This window comes from Bufo bufo, chromosome 6 (assembly GCF_905171765.1).
Source record: "Bufo bufo chromosome 6, aBufBuf1.1, whole genome shotgun sequence".
NCBI lineage: Eukaryota > Metazoa > Chordata > Amphibia > Anura > Bufonidae > Bufo > Bufo bufo.
The window spans coordinates 19,677,318-19,698,105 of record NC_053394.1 but is presented as its reverse complement, the minus strand read 5'-3'; the positions used below and the strand labels follow the sequence as shown (position 1 = coordinate 19,698,105).

Genomic DNA, 20,788 nt, shown 5'->3' with positions numbered 1-20,788 from the left:
ACACCTGACGCATATAGGATCCTTTTTCATCACGACATCAAGCCGGGATCCATCGGGGGGGGGGGGGGGGGGGCTTCCATGGGACAACTGAGAGGCTTCAAGAGGGGGGGTGAACATCTCAATGTGAGGAACCGGTGTAACCCCAAATCTTGACCAGCTGGGGTGGGATAACTGTGCGAATACAAAAGTCCGTTCCAGGACAACACAACGGAGACTTGTGAGGGCCACAGGTCACCAGTATGATAACAGCACTCTTTTCATTTAACAAGAACCCCATAAACTTCAAGGGGTTCAAAGCTCAGGACATAGGCATCTCCAGGGCTTTTTTTCTCAGAGAAAAGGTGGTGGAACTCACCCCCCCTCCCCTGGCCACGCCCATACCCACACCTAGGACCGCCCCCTAAAACCACCCCTTTAGAGAACAGGGATGCAAGTAAAATTTGGGGGGGCTATAAAAGTCCAGCCCAGCAAAGAAACCCCCCAGATGGGGATGGCACTGTTATGGGGTGGGGGGGGTCTGTGGATGGCACTGTTATGGGGGATCTGTGGATGGCATCCACAGATCCCCCATCCTATAACAGTGCCATCCACAGACTTCCCCCCCCCCCCCATCCTATAACAGTGGGGATACATCCAGCCAGGCATCCACTTTTGGCGGAGCAGGTAAGGGGTCCCCCTGATCTGCGGGCATCCAGGAGGGTACATCTACAGGCGTTAGGCCGAGCGGGCCCCAGATGGACTTTAAGTCCGCCGGTGTGCGAACTGTGAGTTGCCTGCCATTTTTCAAGATGGCCAGGCCAAAGGGGTACAACCACCTAAATGGGGTAGCAGATGTTTTCAGAGCGTCTAGTAATGGACGGAGAATACGCCGTTTCGCTAATGAGGTGGGCGCCAAGTCCTGAAAGAACAGGAGGGGGGAATCTTCATACCTCAGATCGTCGGCTTCTCTGCTGGTTCTTAAGAGGTCGGCTGTATCCACAAAGCTAAGAAGACCACAAATTACATCACGCGGCGGGTCTGAGGGCTTTGGCTTCGGTCGCAATGCGCGATGTATGCGCTCCACCACCACTGCAGCTGCCCTGTCTGGGCCTAGTAGTTGAGAGAAGATTTCAGCCGCCACCTTGCGGAGGGCCTCTGCTGCGATGGATTCAGGTAGGCCTCGGATCCTCAGGTTTCGGCGCCTACTCCGATTCTCCTGATCCTCTATTCGGAGGAGGGCGTCATTAATCAGGTCCCGATGGGCTTGCAGGGCCTGGCAGGTTTTCCCTTCATGCTGAAGGATGGCGTCCTGGGAATTTTCAAGCGCCATAACTCTGTGGCCTAGGCGGTTGTCTTTAATGTCCTCCAGATCCCTCTTCAGAGGGGCTAAAGCGATGTCCAGAAGCTCTTTAAGGACCTCTTTAGATAGATTTGATCGCCTCCGAGGGAGTCTGCATTCCGATGCCTCCGATGCGCTTCCCGCTTCCGACGGGTCTTCAGCATCTGACGGCTGTGGCGCGCGCTGCGCCATCTTGGAGACTTCAATGAGGCGCGATTTCGCCTGCTTTCTAAGGTACTGCTCCATATCTGGCTGCTTGGAGCGGGCAGGTGTCAGCTCCAGATGGTCTTTGGTTCGGTCTTTGCCAGTTTTCCCCATTGGTGAGTGATTTAATGGCTTATAAAGGGGTTAAATCACCAGTGTGAGTGAGGAGCTCAGGAAGCTGCTGCCATTCAGCTTCACGGTCAGCATAGTAGTTATATTCTTGTACATAGGAGGCAGTATTATAGTAGTTATATTCTTGTACATAGGAGCAGTAGTATAGTAGTTATATTCTTGTACATAGGAGGCAGTATTATAGTAGTTATATTCTTGTACATAGGAGGCAGTATTATAGTAGTTATATTCTTGTACATAGGAGCAGTATTATAGTAGTTATATTCTTGTACATAGGAGGCAGTATTATAGTAGTTATATTCTTGTACATAGGAGCAGTATTATAGTAGTTATATTCTTGTACATAGGAGCAGTATTATAGTAGTTATATTCTTGTACATAGGAGCAGTATTATAGTAGTTATATTCTTGTACATAGGAGACAGTATTATAGTAGTTATATTCTTGTACATAGGAGGCAGTATTATAGTAGTTATATTCTTGTACATAGGAGCAATATTATAGTAGTTATATTCTTGTACATAGGAGCAGTATTATAGTAGTTATATTCTTGTACATAGGAGGCAGTATTATTGTAGTTATATTCTTGTACATAGGAGGCAGTATTATAGTAGTTATATTCTTGTACATAGGAGCAGTATTATAGTAGTTATATTCTTGTTCATAGGAGCAGTATTATAGTAGTTATATTCTTGTATATAGGAGCAGTATTATAGTAGTTATATTCTTGTACATAGGAGCAGTATTATGGTAGTTATATTCTTGTACATAGGAGCAGTATTATAGTAGTTATATTCCTGTACATAGGAGCAGTATTATAGTAGTTATATTCTTGTACATAGGAGCAGTATTATAGTAGTTATATTCTTGTACATATGAGCAGTATTATGGTAGTTATATTCTTGTACATAGGAGCAGTATTATAGTAGTTATATTCCTGTACATAGGAGCAGTATTATAGTAGTTATATTCTTGTACATAGGAGACAGTATTATAGTAGTTATATTCTTGTACATAGGAGGCAGTATTATAGTAGTTATATTCTTGTACATAGGAGCAATATTATAGTAGTTATATTCTTGTACATAGGAGCAGTATTATAGTAGTTATATTCTTGTACATAGGAGGCAGTATTATTGTAGTTATATTCTTGTACATAGGAGGCAGTATTATAGTAGTTATATTCTTGTACATAGGAGCAGTATTATAGTAGTTATATTCTTGTACATAGGAGCAGTATTATAGTAGTTATATTCTTGTACATAGGAGACAGTATTATAGTAGTTATATTCTTGTACATAGGAGGCAGTATTATAGTAGTTATATTCTTGTACATAGGAGCAATATTATAGTAGTTATATTCTTGTACATAGGAGCAGTATTATAGTAGTTATATTCTTGTACATAGGAGGCAGTATTATTGTAGTTATATTCTTGTACATAGGAGGCAGTATTATAGTAGTTATATTCTGGTACATAGGGGCAGTATTATAGTAGTTATATCCTTGTACATAGGAGCAGTATTATAGTAGTTATATTCTTGTACATAGGAACAGTATTATAGTAGTTATATTCTTGTACATAGGAGGCAGTATTATAGTAGTTATATTCTTGTACATAGGAGCAGTATTATAGTAGTTATATTCTTGAACATAGGAGGCAGTATTATAGTAGTTATATTCTTGTACATAGCAGCAGTATTATAGTGGTTATATTCTTGTACATAGGAGGCAGTATTATAGTGGTTATATTCTTGTACAGAGGGGGCAGTATTATAGTGGTTATATTCTTGTACATAGGAGCAGTATTATAGTAGTTATATTCTTGTACATAGGAGCAATATTATAGTAGTTATATACTTGTACATAGGAGGCAGTATTATAGTGGTTATATTCTTGTACAGAGGGGGCAGTATTATAGTAGTTATATACTTGTACATAGGTGCAGTATTATAGTAGTTATATTCTTGCACATAGGAGGCAGTATTATAGTGGTTATATTCTTGTACGTAGGAGCAGTATTATAGTAGTTATATTCTTGTACATAGGAGCAATATTATAGTAGTTATATACTTGTACATAGGAGGCAGTATTATAGTAGTTATATTCTTGTACATAGGAGCAGTATTATAGTAGTTATATTCTTGTACATAGGAGCAGTATTATAGTAGTTATATTCTTGTACATAGGAGGCAGTATTATAGTAGTTATATTCTTGTACATAGGAGCAGTATTATAGTAGTTATATTCTTGTACATACCGTAGGAGCAGTATTATAGTAGTTATATTCTTGTACATAAGAGCAGTATTATAGTAGTTATATTCTTGTACATAGGAGCAGTATTATAGTAGTTATATTCTTGTACATAGGAGCAGTATTATAGTAGTTATATTCTTGTATATAGGAGTAGTATTATAGTGGTTATATTATTGTACATAGGAGCAGTATTATAGTAGTTATATTCTTGTACATAGGAGCAGTATTATAGTAGTTATATTCTTGTACATAGGAGGCAGTATTATAGTAGTTATATTCTTGTACATAGGAGGCAGTATTATAGTAGTTATATTCTTGTACACAGGAGGCAGTATTATACTAGTTATATTCTTGTACATAGGGGCAGTATTATAGTAGTTATATTCTTGTACATAGGAGCAGTATTATAGTAGTTATATTATTGTACATAGGAGCAGTATTATAGTAGTTATATTCTTGTACATAGGGGCAGTATTATAGTAGTTATATTCTTGTACATAGGAGCAGTATTATAGTAGTTATATTCTTGTACATAGGAGAAGTATTATAGTAGTTATATTCTTGTACATAGGAGCAGTATTATAGTAGTTATATTCTTGTACATAGGATCAGTATTATAGCAGTTATATTCTTGTACATAGGAGCAGTATTATAGTAGTTATATTCTTGTACATAGCAGCAGTATTATAGTAGTTATATTCTTGTACATAGGATCAGTATTATAGTGGTTATATTCTTGTACATAGGAGGCAGTATTATAGTATTTATATTCTTGTACATAGGAGCAGTATTATAGTAGTTATATTCTTGTACATAAGAGCAGTATTATAGTAGTTATATTCTTGTACATAGGAGCAGTATTATAGTAGTTATATACTTGTACATAGGAGACAGTATTATAGTAGTTATATTCTTGTACATAGGAGCAGTATTATAGTAGTTATATTCTTGTACATAGGAGCAGTATTATAGTAGTTATATTCTTGTATATAGGAGTAGTATTATAGTGGTTATATTATTGTACATAGGAGCAGTATTATAGTAGTTATATTCTTGTACATAGGAGCAGTATTATAGTAGTTATATTCTTGTACATAGGAGCAGTATTATAGTAGTTATATTCTTGTACATAGGAGCAGTATTATAGTAGTTATATTCTTGTACATAGGAGGCAGTATTATAGTAGTTATATTCTTGTACATAGGAGCAGTATTATAGTAGTTATATTCGTGTATATAGGAGTAGTATTATAGTGGTTATATTATTGTACATAGGAGCAGTATTATAGTAGTTATATTCTTGTACATAGGAGCAGTATTATAGTAGTTATATTCTTGTACATAGGAGCAGTATTATAGTAGTTATATTCTTGTACATAGGAGGCAGTATTATAGTAGTTATATTCTTGTACATAGGGGCAGTATTATAGTAGTTATATTCTTGTACATAGGAGCAGTATTATAGTAGTTATATTATTGTACATAGGAGCAGTATTATAGTAGTTATATTCTTGTACATAGGAGCAGTATTATAGTAGTTATATTCTTGTACATAGGAGCAGTATTAAAGTAGTTATATTCTTGTACATAGGAGGCAGTATTATAGTAGTTATATTCTTGTACATAGGAAGCAGTATTATAGTAGTTATATTCTTGTACATAGGGGAAGTATTATAGTAGTTATATTCTTGTACATAGGGGCAGTATTATAATAGTTATATTATTGTATATAGGAGCAGTATTATAGTAGTTATATTCTTGTACATAGGAGAAGTATTATAGTAGTTATATTCTTGTACATAGGAGGCAGTATTATAGTAGTTATATTCTTGTACATAGGAGGCAGTATTATAGTAGTTATATTCTTGTTCATAGGAAGCAGTATTATAGTAGTTATATTCTTGTACATAGGGGAAGTATTATAGTAGTTATATTCTTGTACATAGGGGCAGTATTATAATAGTTATATTATTGTACATAGGAGCAGTATTATAGTAGTTATATTCTTGTACATAGGAGAAGTATTATAGTAGTTATATTCTTGTACATAGGAGCAGTATTATAGTAGTTATATTCTTGTACATAGGATCAGTATTATAGCAGTTATATTCTTGTACATAGGAGCAGTATTATAGTAGTTATATTCTTGTACATAGGATCAGTATTATAGGGGTTATATTCTTGTACATAGGAGGCAGTATTATAGTATTTATATTCTTGTACATAGGAGGCAGTATTATAGTAGTTATATTCTTGTACATAGGAGGCAGTATTATAGTAGTTATATTCTTGTACATAGGAGACAGTATTATAGTAGTTATATTCTTGTACATAGGAGCAGTATTATAGTAGTTATATTCTTGTACATAGGATCAGTATCATAGCAGTTATATTCTTGTACATAGGAGGCAGTATTATAGCAGTTATATTCTTATACATAGGAGCAGTATTATAGTAGTTATATTCTTGTATATAGGAGCAGTATTATAGTAGTTATATTCTTGTACATAGCAGCAGTATTATAGTAGTTATATTCTTGTACATAGGATCAGTATTATAGTAATTATATTCTTGTACATAGGAGCAGTATTATAGTAGTTATATTCTTGTACATAGGAGCAGTATTATAGTAGTTATATTCTTGTACATAGGAGCAGTATTATAGTAGTTATATTCTTGTACATAGGAGCAGTATTATAGTAGTTATATTCTTGTACATAGGAGCAGTATTATAGTAGTTATATTCTTGTACATAGGAGCAGTATTATAGTAGTTATATTCTTGTACATAGGAGCAGTATTATAGTAGTTATATTCTTGTACACAGGAGGCAGTATTATAGTAGTTATATTCTTGTACATAGGAGCAGTATTATAGTAGTTATATTCTTGTACATAGGAGCAGTATTATAGTAGTTATATTCTTGTACATAGAAGCAGTATTATAGTAGTTATATTCTTGTACATAGGAGCAGTATTATAGTAGTTATATTCTTGTACATAGGAGCAGTATTATAGTAGTTATATTCTTGTACATAGGAGCAGTATTATAGTAGTTATATTCTTGTACATAGGAGCAGTATTATAGTAGTTATATTCTTGTACATAAGAGCAGTATTATAGTAGTTATATTCTTGTACATAGGAGGCAGTATTATAGTAGTTATATTCTTGTACATAGGAGGCAGTATTATAGTAGTTATATTAGTATATATTGTAGATTGAAAGATGGACTGACAGGCAGACAGATAAATATGATACAGATGAATGGATGAATAGATATGAGACAGATAAATGATAATGTCCCTTTAAATTTCCTGGTATTTTCTGCCTGTTCCTCAAGAGTTCATTGATGCTACTTATTAGCTGAGTCTATGCTGTGTAATAAGTTATGGCTGAAGAGTGAATTCCATTTCTGTACATTACAGCAAGGGTATCATTGTTTAAATAAATCACTTTCTTAAAAAAGTACATTGAGATTTATGATTCGTTCTCCAAGTCCTGCCATTTTCTCATGAGTCCGCCCTCCCTCAAGACCTTTCATTTCTGTTCCATAGACAGGAACCTCCGGTAATGACCCTCTGCCCCCATGACACTACTAGACCTGGAAATAAATGTTGTGACACTATAGACACTTCTATATTTGGCAGACACTTTCTTTAGTATTTGTGCATTTCCAGAAAAGTGAATCTGCGGAGGGGAAGATATTTCTGTTCATGTCCATTTAACCCTTTGTGAAGGTCAAGTCTTATATTTGGGTAGTTAGACCTTTCAAATGATCCCACAGGTATCTGGGTGAGGTCTGATCATTATTTATCCGGGAGGTCACTGGTCTTGGCATTGTATCACTCTATCTGGACACAATGTGACGCCATCTGTGCACTTTCCATACGGTACGTGGGGATTATATTGCCTTGTGCTTATCTGGAACTGACGGTGATATTTACCTGAATGGTGCATGGATTTTGACAATATGTGTCTGAACAATGTATGGCACCATTTACTATATTATGGGTCCTTTATAGGGAAGAGCGAACCCGTGGAAGTTCGGGTTGCCCGGTTCGGCCGAACTTCAGGTCAAAGTTCTGGTTTGAGCCTGACCCCCATTGAAGTTAATGGGGACCCAAACTTCACTTTATTATTTTCCGTTATAACATGGTTATAGCAGAAAATAATGGCATTCTTAAGATAGAATGCAAACCAATATGACCATTTAGGGGTTAAAAAAAACAACTCACCTCATCCACTTGATCGCGCTGCAGCAGCTGCTTCTATCTTCACTGAACAGGACCTGCCAAAAATACGATATGCATGATGATGTCACCACTTGGAAGGGCGCGGTGACGTCATCTCGCACATCGCAGGTCCTGTTCGGTGAAGACGAAAGAGACTGCTGCAGCGCGATCAAGTGGATGAGGTGAGTTGCTGTTGTTTTTTTAACCCATAACTGGCCATATTGTTTTGTATTCTGTATTAAGAATGCTATTATTTTCCAATATAACTACGTTATAACGGAAAATAATAAAATCACCCGACGTCAGACTTCAGTGAAAAAGTCCGGGTCCAGGCACCGGAACTTGCAAAGTTTGTTACGAACACGAACTTTTAAGATTGGGTTCGCTCATCCCTAGTCCTATATATTAGTCTTTATGTACAGGTCTATACTAGTCCCATCACAGATTCATATTTTTTTCCTGTAGTTGTTATTGAGGGGCGAGATATTTTCCTACATGGAGGATTCTTGCTGCACAATACAAGATACTGTAAACGTTTCTTATCTTCCCCCTGAAATCCCTTCTCCTCATCTGTCGTGGTCTGGACTCTTGGAATGTTCTATGTTCTTTATCCGTGATCCGCAGCTGTATATCTGCTTGGTTGACATTCTATATGACGGCTCATATTTCCATGTTTTGTTTTCTCTTTTTAGCTTTTCTAAACATCGTCGAAGTCTTTTGAAAACTGACACTTTCAAGCTCAAAAGACCAGACTTATAGGGGTTGTCCCACCAAAAATATTCTACATTTTTCAAACCAGCTCCAGCATCTGAATACTTTTGCATGTAATTAAAAAGGTAGCTCAGGCACCGGGTTATTCAGCATGTATTTGTGTAACGCCACCTGCTGTTTGCTCTGTTCCATATTTCTCCATCCACTTCAGTAACGTCGCTGAGGTGGTCGCACGTGCTCCATTCCATCTGCCACCTGCCGTATCTACTGTTAGAAGCTGTGACACTTATTGGGAGCTGCAGCAGAAATGACACTACCATTGAGCTGTGATAGGGAGAGTGTTGCATCAGAAAGGACACACCCCTGAGGTGTGATAGGGAGAGAACTACAGCATAAAGAACACACCACCTGAGCTGTGATAGGGAGAGTGTTGCATCAGAAAGGACACACCCCTGAGGAGTGATAGGGAGAGAACTACAGCAGAAAGAACACACCACCTGAGCTGTGATAGAGAGAATGCTGCTTCAGAAAGGACACACCCCTGAGGAGTGATAGGGAGAGAACTATGGCATAAAGAACACACCACCTGAGCTGTGATAGGGAGAATGCTGCTTCAGAAAGGAAACACCCCTTAGGAATGATAGGGAGAGAACTACAGCATAAAGAACACACCACCTGAGCTGTGATAGGGAGAGTGTTGCATCAGAAAGGACACACCCCTGAGGAGTGATAGGGAGAGAACTACAGCAGAAAGAACACACCACCTGAGCTGTGATAGGGAAAATGCTGCTTCAGAAAGGACACACCCCTGAGGAGTGATAGGGAGAGAACTACAGCATAAAGAACACACCACCTGAGCTGTGATAGGGAGAGTGTTGCATCAGAAAGGACACACCCCTGAGGAGTGATAGGGAGAGAACTACAGCATAAAGAACACACCACCTGAGCTGTGATAGGGAGAATGCTGCTTCAGAAAGGAAACACCCCTTAGGAATGATAGGGAGAGAACTACAGCATAAAGAACACACCACCTGAGCTGTGATAGGGAGAGTGTTGCATCAGAAAGGACACACCCCTGAGGAGTTATAGGGAGAGAACTACGGCATAAAGAACACACCACCTGAGCTGTGATAGGGAGAGTGTTGCATCAGAAAGGACACACCCCTGAGGAGTGATAGGGAGAGAACTACAGCATAAAGAACACACCACCTGAGCTGTGATAAGGAGAATGCTGCTTCAGAAATGACACACCCCTGAGGAGTGATAGGGAGAGAACTACAGCATAAAGAACACACCACCTGAGCTGTGATAGGGAGAGTGTTGCATCAGAAAGTACACACCCCTGAGGAGTGATAGGGAGAGAACTACAGCATAAAGAACACACCACCTGAGCTGTGATAGGGAGAGTGTTGCATCAGAAAGGACACACACCTGAGGTGTGATAGGGATAGAACTACAGCATAAAGAACACACCACCTGAGCTGTGATAGGGAGAGTATTGCATCAGAAAGAACACACCCCTGAGGAGTGATAGGGAGAGAACTACAGCATAAAGAACACACCACCTGAGCTGTGATAGGGAGAGTGTTGCATCAGAAAGGACACACCCCTGAGGAGTGATAGGGAGAGAACTACAGCATAAAGAACACACCACCTGAGCTGTGATAGGGAGAATGCTGCTTCAGAAAGGAAACACCCCTTAGGAATGATAGGGAGAGAACTACAGCATAAAGAACACACCACCTGAGCTGTGATAGGGAGAGTGTTGCATCAGAAAGGACACACCCCTGAGGAGTTATAGGGAGAGAACTACGGCATAAAGAACACACCACCTGAGCTGTGATAGGGAGAGTGTTGCATCAGAAAGGACACACCCCTGAGGAGTGATAGGGAGAGAACTACAGCATAAAGAACACACCACCTGAGCTGTGATAAGGAGAATGCTGCTTCAGAAATGACACACCCCTGAGGAGTGATAGGGAGAGAACTACAGCATAAAGAACACACCACCTGAGCTGTGGTAGGGAGAGTGTTGCATCAGAAAGTACACACCCCTGAGGAGTGATAGGGAGAGAACTACAGCATAAAGAACACACCACCTGAGCTGTGATAGGGAGAGTGTTGCATCAGAAAGGACACACACCTGAGGTGTGATAGGGATAGAACTACAGCATAAAGAACACACCACCTGAGCTGTGATAGGGAGAGTATTGCATCAGAAAGAACACACCCCTGAGGAGTGATAGGGAGAGAACTACAGCAAAAAAGACAAATTCACTGAGTTTTGATAGGGAGAAATCTGAAACAGAAAGGACGCACCCACTGAGCTGTGATTGGGAGAAAATTGTAGCAGAAAGGACATTCTTACGAAGCTGTAATAGGAAGAGAACTGCAGCATAAAGAACATGTCCATAGAGCTGCAGCAGAGAGAGAGAGAGCTGGAAGGACACTATCCCTAAGCTGTGATAGAGAGAGATCTTGGTTGTCAGTTTAGGCCCACTTCAGTCTATCTATCTACTATCTATCTATCTATCTATCTAATGTAGCAAAAGAAGGCAGCACTCCCTAGGAGTGCTGCCTTCTTTTGCTACATTATCTACATTTGGGATCTTGGTCGCAGGTCTCCTGGGAGGATTTTTTTGCACCCGTTCATTTTTTGTGTGCTGCTTTCTTTCTTTTTCTTTTATCTATCTATCTATCTATCTATCTATCTATCTATCTATCTATCTATCTATCTATCTACTATCTATCTATCTATCTATCTATCTATCTATCTATCTATCTATCTATCTATCTACTATCTATCTATCTATCTATCTATCTATCTATCTATCTATCTATCTATCTATCTCTCATATCTATCTATCTATCTATCTATCTATCTATCTATCTATCTATCTATCTACTATCTATCCCATATCTATATATCTGTATCTATCTATCTATCTATCTATCTATCTATCTATCTATCTATCTATCTATCTATCTGATATCTATCCATTATATATTTTTTCACCCTCACTGCGGAGAGTGCTCAGAAGAAGGCCCCGGCATCATGCAGCCCCTGAATCCTAATGTGTCCAGTCTGCCTGTCTGATCTTGTGAGTCTCACGTTCGGATTGTAAGAAGAGTCCCTCTTCCCCCCTGGGCTCCTGGTGTAAGCACATTCCTGGCCGCTCACACACAATTACCCTCATTACACATAACTTTCTGAGGATGTCAGAGGTGTACGGTGCTTTTCATGGTCACAGCTGACACTGAGCTCAGAGGATCATGTAACACACCAGAGTGGTGGTACTGCTTCTAGTGCAGAAGTGGTACACAAGATGACACGAGGTTAGACCACTAAAGACAGTAGCAAGGTGGTTGCTACTGTCTTTATTGGTCTAACCTAATTTCATCTTGTGTATTTATTCCAGGTCCTCTACAATGTGCATTCCTATTTTGTTATGCAACTGTTATGTTCACATGTAATGTGCCTGGTTCAACAGCAGGTGGCAGCAAACACGGCAGAGCTATACTTAGATAGAATGGAACCTTCCATTCCATTCTAACCCCCCTCTGTGGAGAAGTGGGCTAGACCTATTTCCTGCAGGAAGGGTGGGGGCCAGTTACCTTCAGTCTAGTTTACCCCCAACTAGGGGACAGGTGCGCAGAGATGTGCCCACTCCAGCCAGAGCACCCTAAGCTCTGCTGGCCATGGAGGCCAAATCTTGAAGCCTCGGGAGCCAGGAGAAAAGTTCCCTGGCATAACCTAGAGTCAGACTACAGAGAAGAAGTGCAGCAAACAGTAGTGGCTGAGTTTTATACAGCCAGCCTATCAGTACAGCAGAGTCAGAGAGAAACAAGTATAGCAGAGTGGAGTTTGCCTGCCAGTTTCATGCTAAAGCCTGCTGGAAACAAGACAAAGCCTGTAAACCGTTCTGGAGAACGTTTATGTGAAGTGAAGCTGCCATTGAACTTCATCTCAAGGTCTGGACTCCAGTTATTCTTTTATCCCTCAATTATTCCCCCTATTTATTGCTTCGGAGCCAAAGCCTGGGGTCCAGCCGTATCCAGGTAGGAGCACCGTGACACACATAAAGAGACATTTTAGGCCGCACTATACCACTCGGCAATTCCTACACCTGGGTCGCGTTATAGAGGGCCCTGGGGGGAGGCGCCCATTGCAATTACACAGCAGATCACTTGTCACACTGACTCGTCTCCTTCCCGCACACCCACCTCAGCATGTCCCTAGTTCCCTCCTTAAAGGAATTCTCCATCTATGAACCATATATCACCATTCTATATCTAAGGGCTTGTTCACACGACTGTTGCCCCTCCGTGGCCATGCTGTGGACCGCAAATTGTGGTCCGCAATGCATGGGCACCGGCCGTGGGGCTGCCGCATGCAGATCGTGACCCCATTCACTTGAATGGGGTCCGCGATCCGTCCATTCCGCAAAAAGATAGAGCAAGTTCTATCTTTTTGCGGTGCGGAGGCACGGAACGGAACCCACGGAAACACTCTGCAGTGCTTCCGTAGGGTTCCGTTCCATGGTTCTGTTCCGCACCGCATCTCCGGATTTGCGGACCCATTCAAGTGAATGCACACGGCCGGTGCCCCGTGTATTGTGGACCCACCGTATGCGGGCCGCAATACGTCAACGGAGGGGCAATGGTCGTGTGAACAAGCCCTAAATCAAATGTTTAGTCACTTTGCAAAAACTTGTACTGGTTTCCAGTTACAGAATGCTTTCTACTCCACTCACATCCAAAGCGAAGTCCTGAATACTGTATTGTAATACTAGAGAGCAGTGCATTGTGGGTCTGAGCTCAGTACTTAGGTCCATGTGTAGAGTAGAAGGGAAGCAGAGTTCATTGGTCCAGGAACCTAGTTGGGGGATCAGAGACTAAAGCGTGTACCTTTGATGATACATGACATCAGTATTCGGTCCTTGTGGCCCCCGACTCTCTTCTTTGGCCCCTGGCCTGGGTTCTGATCCCACGTGCTGGCCATACACAACATGTATACCACACACTCTCATGTTTTTGTTTCATAAAGAACATTTTGGGTTAAAAGACTGAAATCCTGTGAATCTTGGCTCTTCTCCCCTGTTCTTTTGTTTTTCTCGTCTTTATCTGAAACAATCAACATTTTTGGAAACGAAAAGCAAAGTTTGAGAACAAATTGAGCTTTTTGGAGGTAAAAAGTACATGGACAAGGACCGCACATATTTTACCAAATTTGGTGGCCTCCTGGTGCGGAGACTGACATAATGTGCCTGCGTGATCCGCGCCTCGTGCTAGTCGGACCGACGCGTGTTATAAATAATTCACCTTTCGGCTAAAAATATTTCTTCAGCGCAATAAACCAGAAAGCAAAGATCTGCTGCTTTACTGCCTTCTACTCCAGTCACATCCAGAGCTGCATTCAGAATACTGCAGGTTGCTGCTTAGAATCAGTCAGCATGGTGCAGACAGATACTGCCCCCATTACCTCAGCTCAGACATTCACACCCTTATTGACCAAAAACATCTCGCGTCTAGATAAAAATTTCGGATTGCTGCAAAACTCGCCCTGCAGATATGTAAATGATCACAGGTGTGGCCTATTAGACACTGGGTCTTGCAACAAGAGGGCATAAGAGTGTTTCCCCCATTGACCTATAAAAAGGCTCTCAGAGGCTACTTTTGGGTAGTGTAAGTCTTGGTCAGAGATCGTTGACTGCTAGACTTGCCTCTATGATGTCCTTCAGGACTTTTACCCAGTTGATAGACTTTGAGAGGGGGTGTATCACAGGATGGTCATTTTGATGAATTTCCCATCATCTAGGCCGTTCTAACCTCGCTGTTAGGAGATGTTGGGAGGAGTGGTCATTTGACGGCACACACGGTGAACAGGCTCCGGACGGCCCAGACAGATACCAGTAGGAAGGATTGGTTGATCCCCCGACAAGCATGAGCAGCTCCCACAGCTTCATTGTCCACCATCCAGACACCGGCGGTCCCTTTATTACACCCCTATCTCTGCCCGGACCATTCTCAGACGCCTAGTAGAAGGAAAATTGGTGTCACGGCACCCATTGCACGTCCTGCCATTGACAGCCGACTACCGTCACCTTTGTTTGCAGTGATGTCGGTAACAAGAAACCTGGACTGTTATGGACTGGAACCATATTGTCTCTAGTGATGAATCCAGGTTCTGTTTGGGATCCGATGATGGTCTGGTTGGAGTATGGAGGCCAGGTGGTGGGAGCGTCAATCCTGCCTTTGCTGCCCCCACTGCTGATGGGATGATCTAGGGGGCCATCGTATACGACAGTTGGTCACCCCTAGTAGTGATATGAGGACACTAACAGCTCAGCGATATGTGCAGGACATCCTGCCGCCACAAGTGTTCCTCTCATGGCAGGGCTTCTGTCCATCAGCAGGATAATGCTCGCCCACATACAGCAAGAGTTTCCCAGAAATGTCTCCTCCAGATTACAGCACTTCCTTGGCTGCCCGGTCACCAGATTTACCATCAACCAGGCATTTATAACACCAGCTGGGAAGTCAGCTTCACCAACCTACAAGTGTGCAGGATCTACAGACCCAACTGTAACATCTGTGGGCAACTGTGCACACGATACCTCATGGAACCTGTATGCCTCCATGCCAACTGTATGTCATCATATATCCATGATAGAGGCCGTATCTCATCTTGTATCCAGGCTAGAGGCCGTATCTCATCTTGTATCCAGACTAGAGGCTGTATCTCATCTTGTATCCAGACTAGAGGCTGTATCTCATCTTGTATCCAGACTAGAGGCTGTATCTCATCTTGTATCCAGGGTAGAGACTTTATCTCATCTTGTATCCAGGGTAGAGGCCGTTCCTCATCTTGTATCCAGGCTATAGGCTGTATATAATCTTTTAACCAGGATAGAGGCAGTATCTCATCTTGTATCCAGACTAGAGGCTGTATCTCATCTTGTATCCAGACTAGAGGCTGTATCTCATCTTGTATCCAGGGTAGAGGCTGTATCTCATCTTGTATCCAGGCTAGAGGCCGTATCTAATCTTGTATCCAGGCTAGAGGCCGTATCTCATCTTGTATCCAGGCTAGAAGCCGTATCTCATCTTGTATCCAGGGTAGAGGCTGAATCTCATCTTGTATCCAGGCTATAGGCTGTATATAATCTTTTAACCAGGATAGAGGCGGTATCTCATCTTGTTTCCAGTCTAGAGACTGTATCTAATCTTGTATCCAGGCTGGAGACTGTATCTCATATTATACCTAGGCTAGAGGCCATATATTGTCTTGTATCCAGGCTGGAGACTGTATCTCATCTTGTTTCCAGGCTAGAGGCCGTATCTCATCTTGTATCCAGGCTAGAGGCCATATCTCATCTTGTATCCAGGCTAGAGGCCAAATATCATCTTGTATCCAAGCTGGCTAGAGGTTGTATCTCATCTTGTATCCAGACTAGAGGCCTTATCTCATCTTGTATCCAGGCTAGAGGCTGTATCTCATCTTGTATCCAGGCTAGAGGCTGTATCTCATCTTGTATCCAGGCTAGAGGCTGTATCTCATCTTGTATCCAGGCTAGAGGCTGTATCTCATCTTGTATCCAGGCTAGAGGCTGTATCTCATCTTGTATCCAGGCTAGAGGCCATATTTCATCTTGTACCCAGGCTGGAGGCCGTATCTCATCTTGTATCCAGGCTAGAGGCCGTATCTAATCTTGTATCCAGGCTAGAGGCCGTATCTCATCTTGTATCCAGGCTAGAGGCCGTATCTCATCTTGTATCCAGGCTAGAGGCTGTATCGCATCTTGTATCCAGGCTAGAGACTGTATCTCATCTTGTTTCCAGGCTAGAGGCCGTATCTCATCTTGTATCCAGGCTAGAGGCCATATCTCATCTTGTATCCAGGCTAGAGGCCAAATATCATCTTGTATCCAAGCTGGCTAGAGGTTGTATCTCATCTTGTATCCAGACTAGAGGCCTTATCTCATCTTGTATCCAGGCTAGAGGCTGTATCTCATCTTGTATCCATTCTAGAGGCTGTATCTCATCTTGTATCCATTCTAGAGGCTGTATCTCATCTTGTATCCAGGCTAGAGGCTGTATCTCATCTTGTATCCAGGCTAGAGGCTGTATCTCATCTTGTATCCAGGCTAGAGGCCGTATAAAACCCACATCATATCACCTTCTAAATGCTGCCATGTAGTGCCTTCATAATACTGCTAGAGTGCAGGACCGCGGGGGACAGATACAGATTGTGTAACCTCCCTGAGCTGTGAGATAAATTAGCAGTTCACTGGCCTTGTAGACAATAAAGCCGCACGTCCTATGGAAACTCATTCCTCACAATGTAATGAAGAGATTAAGACTGTGACATTAGCAGATTTATACATGGAATCCCACCAAAACCAGTCAGCGGGTGGTACTCCTGCTGGGACTGTCTGATGTAGACTGGGAAGTGATACTGTGCATGAAAAGAACCTAAACTCCATAGCAGTGCATGCATAATACTGCCATATAGACCGTCCTGAAGATCCCCTGAGAACTGAAGCACCGTCTGCCCCAGGGCCGCTCATCTGCCCCCGCTGCCCTCTTGGAGAGTCCTTTGGGCACACTTTGGCACCAAGATCTTGGTCAACTGCATAATTTGCACCCTAGACTCGTGGAGGCTCCTTGGCCCCAATGCACAATCAGTACCAGGGCCCCCACCTACCAGGTGTCATTTATTGAAATTATATTCAGGTGCCTAGGGGCAACTGCTGTCTCTGCACCCCCTATAGCTACGCTCCTGCTGCACCCCCTCTGTCAATGAACTATTTTTAAAGGGGATGTTCCAGGGAATTTTTAACCCCTTAGTGACCACCAATACGCCTTTTTATGACGGTCACTAAGGGGCCTTTTCATGTTGGCTTAGCCTAAGCGGAGAGCCAGGCTCCTGCTCCAACAGCCCGGGCCGGCAGGAGCACTGATCTGGGCTGTTTAACCCCTTACATGCCGCGGGCAATGGCGCCTGACACATGTAAACGGTTAGAGAGGGCGCGGACTCCCTCTTTATCCCATCAGCACCGCGCAAATGAGTTCGTGGGTGTCGATGTCATACTTACCAACAGTGATGGCCAGTTCGCAGTGTTCGCCAGCGAACACATGCGAGCTGCCATCTTGACTCACCCGTCCGCCGATGCACAGGTTATCCCTTACCCTGTGCCTGTGCCGGGAGCCGGTCTGAAACAAATGCGGTCACCGGGAGCAGGCAGTACCGAGAACAGCCCGATGAAGGCCCCCGGCACAGGCACAGGGTAAGGGCTTACCTGTGCATCGCCGGACTTGTGAGTTAAGATGGCAGCTCGCATGTGTTCGCTGGCGAACACTGCGAACTGGCCATCACTGCTTACCAACATTTGAATTGGTGAAATCGAGGCATATAAGCCCCACTCCTGGTAACACCCGAAACCCGTCCAGAAACACCCACTTGTGGATGGGGTTTACGTTAGCCCTGCCCATTTTCGGCCTGAGAGAGTGCAAATTTGCCAGGACTGTCTCTGAAAGTCAGGGACAGTCCCGGCAAATTCTGGTCAGTTGGCCACTATGTGATGTGCGTATATGCAGGCTGGGACCTGATATAGGCCCCAGGCCTGCCTTGAGTGTTCCCTAGCTGGCTGTGCTTCTATGCTGGTCAATGTCAGTATAACACTGACATTAAAATGCAATGAAATATAGGGATAGTGCATTGTATTTTAGAATTTATCAAAAGACTATGTGGGACTATTAAACGGTTTAAAAAAATGTATTAAATGAAAAAATTCTAATGAAAAAATGCTTTAGGGAAAAATAAAATCTCCCCAACATGTTTGGTATCACCGCATCCATAACCATCCACACTACACAAATATCATGTGAATTATCGCCTACGGTGAACGCTGTAAAAAAAAAAAGCCAGAATTGCTGCTTTTTGCTTAGTCACCACCAAAAGAACATAATAAAAAGTGATCAAAAAGTGTTATTTACCACAAAATGATTCCAATGAAAACTACAAGTCATCCCCCAAAAATCAAGCCCTCACACGGCTCCGTGGAAATAAAACAAAAAATGTATGGGTCTTGGGATGCGATGATGCAAAAAGATTTTCTTCCTTTAAAAAAAATTGGGTTTTATTGCACAAAAGTAGTAAAACTTAAAAACTAAATGTACAGTATTTGGTATCGTTGTAATCATACTGACCCGGAGAATAAAGGTATCATGTTATTTATGCCGAAAAATGAACGCCGTTGTGTTTAACGTTATGACATATGTCATAAGTCCTAAGTTTTTACTGGCACTATTTTGGGGGTACACATGACTTTCTGATTAACTTTTATTAACTCTTTGGGAATACTGCCACTGAGATTTTCTGTTTAACGTTATGACATAAAATCTCAGTGACAGTATTGCCAAAGAGTTAATAAAAGTTAATCAGAAAGTCATGTGTACCCCCAAAATGGTGCCATTAAAAACGACAACTTGTCCCGCAAAAAAAAGCCCTCATACAGATACATAGACGGAAAAATAAGAAAGTTATAACTCTTGGAAAGCGACAATGAAAAAAATAAAATAGAAAACGCTTGGTCAGTAAGGCCCCAAACAGGCGGGTTATTAAGGGGTTAAGTTAATAGAGGGGGCGTCTCCTGTGTCAGGATTTGCTCCACGTGACTGCAGAGCGTGCCCCTCCCTGGAGGACCTGTCCTGCGCTTAAATGGGTACTACAATATGTAATGCATTGTATCTCCTGTGGGGGCGCCGCAGGGAAAGTAACCATCTTCTTTCTTGTGTTGTCACAGCCTACAGCTGATAACTGGGGGTCCTGGCGGGGAGACGTCTTCTGATTAGTTTATTGTCAAGGATTGTCCAAACCCTTCAATGTAATAGGAAACCAGTAATGTCTAAGACGACGTTCACACTCAGTCCCTCATGCAGAGCCATTCTTCCTATGAAAATGACAGAAACCACAGCAGCGCTGAAAGTCGACGTGGCGTCTGTCGGGTGCGTGTGGTATCTGCCATGACATCGATCCGGCAACTCATCCTGGTCTCCATTAATGAAAACCACAACACAAGTGTCATCAAATTAAAGGGTTGGAATTTTTTTTTTTTTAAAGGAAAAATGGCTTTAAAAAATGTTTTTTATTCCATTCCGGTCTCTACTTACTGGTTCCTCTCAAAAATGGAAACGCCATACAATGCTTAAACATACCAAACGTAATTCCACAATACTGCAATAGAAAGACAATGTAAGAACACAATACAAAGAATAAGTAATACTGCAATAGAAAGACAATGTAAGAACACAATACAAAGAATAAATACCAAAATTCCGCAATACAGAGAAAAAAATATACATTTGTGTGCATGTGATTTCAGACAGGTCTGCAGGTAAAGCTTCCAGTGCAAAATCTGTAACAGCCCCGTCCACCTACCTGGTGTCTTCTTATGTGGCGCAGGATTATTTTTTTGCCCCCTTTGGGTTCCTGGGTCCAGTAGCGACTGCTACCCCTGCACCCTTATAGTAACATCCCTGACTACTGCCTTAAAGAAGAACTCCCACAAAAATTGTTAGAAAGGTACATGATGTAAAGTGTAGAGGACTGTATGTGTGAGTTATCCCCTCCCTTCTGATCCTCAGCTGTGTCATGTGACCAGCACTCTCCAAATAACCCAGCATCTTATGTGTGGACAGGACGTCAGTGTCTCTATGTATTCCTATGGGAGCCTCAATGTCAGGAATGAATAGAGAAGTAACTGACTTAGAGCGCTGGTCACATGACCCAGCCGAGGATCAGAAGGGAGGTTATAACTCATAAATACAGTCACTGGTAAGAAGATTGCCTTCACTACAGTTTACATCATGGACCTTTCTAACAGGTGACGTTTTCTGGAAGTTGTACTTTAATGAGTTATTATGGGGCCCAGA

General features: G+C 41.9%; 1 long non-coding RNA gene across 1 annotated transcript in view; it reads left to right on the top strand.

Moving 5' to 3' along the window:
- LOC121003150 overlaps positions 1–19,995 on the top strand; it is a 97,172-nt gene extending 77,177 nt beyond the window's left edge. The window contains exon 2 of the long non-coding RNA XR_005779430.1: positions 19,660–19,995. This is a non-coding gene — a long non-coding RNA (uncharacterized LOC121003150). The remainder of the gene's footprint in view (positions 1–19,659) is intronic.
- Positions 19,996–20,788: the final 793 nt, after the last annotated feature.